The following is a 5,581-nucleotide window of genomic DNA, read 5'->3' on the forward strand; positions in this document are numbered from 1 at the left end:
CGGTTAGGGATTAGTGTTCACTCACCTCAGGTTTAGGGATAGTGTTCACCACCTCAGGGGTTAGGGATAGTTTCTCACCACCTCAGGTAGGATGAGATCGTGTTCACTCATCCTCAGGGTTCAGGGATAGTGGTTCACTCACCTCCTCACGGTTAGGGATAGTGTTCACTCACCTCCTCAGGGTTAGGGATAGTGTTCACCACCTCAGGGTTAGGGATAGTGTTCACACACCCTCAGGGTTAGGGATAGTGTTCACTCAACCTCAGGGTTAGGGATAAGTGTTCACTCACCTCAGGGTTAGGGATAGTGTTCACTCACCTCCTCAGGGTTAGGGATAGTGTTCACTCACCCTCAGGGTTAGGGAATAGTGTTCATCACCTCTCAGGGTAGGGATAGTGTTCACTCACTCCTCAGGTTAGGGATAGTGTTCACCTCTCAGGGTTAGGGATAGTGTTCACCCCTCAGGCGTTAGGGATAGTGGTTCACACCTCAGGGTAGGGTATAGTGTTCACTCACCTCAGGGTTAGGATAGTTGTTCACCACCCTCAGGGTTAGGGATAGTGTTCACCACCTCAGGGTTAGGGATAGTGTTCACTCACCTTCAGGGTTAGTGATAGTGTTCACCGCCTCAGGGTTTAGGGATAGTGTTCACCACCTCAGGGTTAGGGATAGTGTTCACCACCTCAGGGTTAGGGATAGTGTTCACCACCTCAGGGTTAGGGATAGTGTTTCACCACCCTCAGGGTTAGGGATAGTGTTTCACCGCACCTCAGGGGTTAGGGATAGTGTTCACCACCTCAGGGTTAGGGATAGTGTTCACCACCTCAGGTTAGGATAAGTGTTCACCCATCTCAGGGTTGAGGATAGTGTCACCACCTCAGGGTAGGGATAGTGTTAACCTCAGGGTTAGGGATAGTGGTTCACCACCTCAGGGTTAGGGATAGTTGTTCACCATCTCTCAGGTTACAGTGTGGACAGACCTGTATACGATCCCATCCGTCTCTAGAGGTTTCCTTCCATCAAATGCTGAACAACCATTGAGAGCAGAATGTTTTCACCTGTCCCCTCTGTTCTTCTGTCCCCGTCTACAGAGCCCTCCAGGAAGCTCAGGAAATCTTCGGCGGCGACTTTGACTTTGGCGAGTTCGACGCCGACCGTGCTTATGAACAGGGTGAGGAAGAGGAGGAGGACCAGGACGAAGAGGGCTGGACCGCCCAAGAAGCCAACGAAGAGGAGATGGGGAGAAAGAGCATCTTCGAGCTCTCACGAGCCCAGCGAGCTGGAGAGTAGTCACATGACTGACCAGGACAACGAGATCCGCTCCACAGACATGCCAGAGAAGGTTCCAGGTAGGGTGTGTTGTTCGTTTCACCCTCCTGTGTTCTTGAATCTAGTTGTGATCTGTTATATAAAGCCGTGTGCGTTTCACACTCCGTCCTCCGCCCGTAGCTGCGCTCCATCCCAGTGAAGCCTGCTGAGGATGATGAGTTGGAGGAAGAGGCAGAGTGGATCTACAGAAACGCTTTCTCAACCCCACCATCTCCATGCAGGTAGGAACCTCTGACTACACCACTACTACCTCACACTACACACACACACACACTACACACCACTCACATCTTCCTCTCTTTTTTGCAGGTTCCGTTCATCGCATTCTACAGGAAGGAGTACGTGGAACCGGAGCTCAACATCAACGACCTGTGGAAGGTCTGGCAGTGGGACGAGAAGGTAAAGGATGACCTTTGTCATGTGACATAAGACCTGGAGGCTCACACACCTCTGTGTTTACCAGCAGTTGGTAACCTTTGCTTTTAGGTTGTACCAACTGTAATCCAGAAGCCTTGTTCCATTGTTGATTCTCCTCATATTGACCCACTTCCTGTCCCTCGACCCCTGACCTCAGTGGTGCCAGCTGAAGAGCAGGAAGCAGAACCTGACACGTCTGTTCCGGAGGATGCAGGGGTACCAGTATGAGCAGATCTCTGCCGACCCTGACAAGCCCCTGGCTGACGGCATCAGACCCCTGGACACTGCTGATATGGAGAGGTACGTAGTATGGTTCCACACAGGGTCAGAGGAAATYGGGACTGCTTCCAAAATGGCACCCTATATAGTGCACTACTTTTGATCAGAATAGTTATCAGAATAGTTATCCATGGAGAGGTATAGGAGAACAGTGGTATTAAGAGGGTCAATGGGACCCGTGATTGACAAGCTCAGTCCTGTACATTGTGTAAACGTTATAGCAACAGGTCTAAAAGGACAGATAGGAAGTTCAGGAAGAATTTTTTTTGATGATATGGTCTTTCCCACAACGTGTGCTCAGGTGTTGTAATGCACTAAGGGCCAGTTTCCCYGATACAGATGAAGCATAGAGATGTGTTTTCTTCTCAGGGCTTTGTCTGTGTCTAGAAAGTCAACAGACTTCCCATAACATGATAGTACATCAAAGTTCAGAAGTCTCATAGCCCCATGTCTTCACAGAAGCCAGGACCCATTTAGTAAAGTTCAGCTTGTCTTACTGTTCCCTTCTGCTGCCCTCGCCCTTCTCCTCCCCTGCCCCCTCCTCTACCCCCTGCAGACTGAAGGACGTCCAGTCCATAGATGAGCTGAGTGATGTGTATAGTCACTTCCTTCTGTACTATGGCCGAGACATCCCCAAGATGCAGAACGCAGCCAAGGCCGCCAGCAAGAAGAAGAAGAAGAAGAAGAAGAAGAAGAAGATTGAGGTCAACGAGGAAGGTTGGATGCCATGTTGACAATTATAACTGATTACTATTATAGTGAATAACCATATTGTTAACCCAGAAATGATTTGATAAGGAGATCAAAATGGCTGCCAAGAGGATTTCGATGTTTCCTTATTTCTTTGAAATCACACCCTGAGACTGCTGGCTAAAATATCAAAGCAAGGTGTCGTTGTTGTCATAGTAAAAGGCTGTCGTTGCTGTATATAATAAAAGGTGTCGTTGCTGTATATAGTAAAAGGTGTCGTTGGCTGTATATAGTAAAAGGTGTCGTTGCTGTATATAATAAAAGGTGTCGTTGCTGTATATAGTAAAAGTGTTCGTTGCTGTATATAGTAAAAGGTGTCGTTGCTGTATATAGTAAAGGTGTCGTTGCTGTATATAGTAAAAGGTGTCGTTGCTGTATATAGTAAAAGGTGTCGTTGCTGTATATAGTAAAAGGTGTCGTTGCGATATAGTAAAAGTGTCGTTGCTGTATATAGTAAAAGGTGTCGTTGCTGTATATAGTAAAAAGGTGTGTTGCTGTATATAGTAAAAGGTGTCGTGTGGTATATAGTAAAAGGTGTCGTTGCTGTATATAGTAAAAGTGTCGTTGCTGTATATTAGTAAAAGGTGTCGTTGCTGTATATAGTATAAAAGGTGTCGTCGTTGTATAATAGTTAAAATAACAGCACCTTTTCAACAACCCTGTTTTGACTTTTGTTGTGTGATTTCCACACTCCACACATCATGTCTCTCCCATTCCTTTCAGGTGAGGAGGAGAGGTGGAGGAAGAGGTGGGAGGAGGAGGAGGAAGAGAGAGGGGCCTGACCTGAAGCTGGCATCTCGCAGAGACATGTACAGCATCTGTCAGAGCGCCGGGCTCGGTGAGTCACTCTGACTCCTCGTCTATTATTCTGTACTGAATGGGACCTACGCTTGACTTCATTGTGCTTGTGATTGCTGAAGGGGCTTGACATGTGAAACGTGAAGAAAATATACCCTGCTCTGCATCAAGACATTACTTCTGGCAATCTGTCTCATCCTTTTCAAATTCTGCAGAGGCTGACGTTCAGTATGAATGCACTGGGACATGTTTAATGTCAAGACGCGTCGCATCAGGAACTAATTGCTTCTCTGTTAATGTTCAAGACGATCGCATCAGGAACTAATAGCTTCTCTGTTAATGTCAAACGCATCGCATCAGAACTAATAGCTTCTCTGTTAATGTCAACGCATCGCATCAGGAACTAATAGCTTCTCTGTTAATGTCCAGACGCGTCACATCAGGAACTAATAGCTTCTCTGTTAATGTCAAACGCATCGCATCAGGAACTAATGCTTCTCTGTTAATGCAAGACGTCGATCAGGAACTAATAGCTTCTCTGTTTAATGTCCAAAACGCATCGCATCAGGAACTAATAGCTTCTCTGTTAATGTCGACGCGTCACATCAGGAACTAATAGCTTCTCTGTTTAATGTCAAAACGCTCGCATCAGAACTAATAGCCTTCTGTAATGTCAAGACGTATCAGCCGAAACTAATAGCTTCTCTGTTAATGTCAAGACGCGTCGCATCAGAACTAATAGCTCTCTGTTAATGTCAAGACGCGTTCGCATAAGGAACTAATAGCTTCTCTGTTAATGTCAAGAGCGTCGCATCAGAACTATAGCTTCTCTCTTAATGTCAAGACGCGTCGATCAGAACTAATAGCTTCTCTGTTTTAATGTCAAGACGCGTCGCATCAGGAACTAATAGCTTCTCTGTTAATGTCAAGACGCATCAGGAACTAATAGCTTCTCTGTTAATGTCCAGACGCATCGCATCAGGAACTAATAGCTTCTCTGTTAATGTCAAGACGCATCAGGAACTAATAGCTTCTCTGTTAATGTCCAGACGCGTCGCATCAGGAACTAATAGCTTCTCTGTTAATGTCAAGACGCGTCGCATCAGGAACTAATAGCTTCTCAGAAAATGTCTTACTGGCCTTGGACCTCCATGCCATTGCTCTTTGCTCACTCGCTCTCTTGCTCTCTCCATCTTTCTCTATTTCGCTCTCTTTCTTTTTCTCTCTCCATCTTTCTCTCGCTCTCGCTCTTTCTCAGATGGCCTGGCTAAGAAGTTTGGTCTGACTCCAGAGCAGTTTGGAGAGAATCTGAGAGACAGCTACCAGCGTCACGAGACAGAGCAGTTCCCTGCCGAGCCTGTAGAGTTGGCTAAAGACTACGTCTGCAGGTAACCACACACAGAGTAGGGTAAACCGCTTAACGTAACGACACACACACAGAGCAGGGTAAAACGCTTGACGACACACACACACACAGGGTAGGGTAAAACTTTTAATGTAACGACATACACACACAGAGCAGGGTAAAACGCTTAATGTAACGACATACACACACAGAGCAGGGTAAAACGCTTAAAGTAACGACACACACACACACACACACACACACACAGAGCAGGGTAAAACGCTTAACTCTGTAGAGTTGGCCAAAGAATAAGTCTACAGTTAACCACACATACACACTGACCCCCCGAGCTCTCCCTCTGTCTGTGTGTGTAGCCAGTTTAACAGCCCTGAGGCGGTGTTGGAGGGGACCCGTTATATGGTTGCCATGCAGATTGCCAGGGAGCCTCTGGTCAGACACGTCCTCAGACAGACGTTCCAGGAGAGAGCCAAGATCAACATCAAGCCCACCAAGAAGGGAAAGAAGGTATGGGAACCAAGACAACGTATTAACAGTGTTCATGTAATTGATGCTAGGTAGACAGGATGTGAGAACTTTCCTCTGTATCACCATTTACTATTGTTTAACTGAGAAGGAACCAACCTGGGATCCAGTCCTGGACTA

General features: G+C 46.6%; 1 pseudogene; it reads left to right on the forward strand.

Annotated features, from left to right (window-relative positions):
* Positions 1 to 5,581, forward strand: part of LOC111964443 (transcription elongation factor SPT6-like) — a 24,854-nt pseudogene that overhangs the window by 11,226 nt on the left and 8,047 nt on the right.

This window comes from Salvelinus sp. IW2-2015, linkage group LG5 (genome assembly GCF_002910315.2).
Source record: "Salvelinus sp. IW2-2015 linkage group LG5, ASM291031v2, whole genome shotgun sequence".
Taxonomy (NCBI): domain Eukaryota; kingdom Metazoa; phylum Chordata; class Actinopteri; order Salmoniformes; family Salmonidae; genus Salvelinus; species Salvelinus sp. IW2-2015.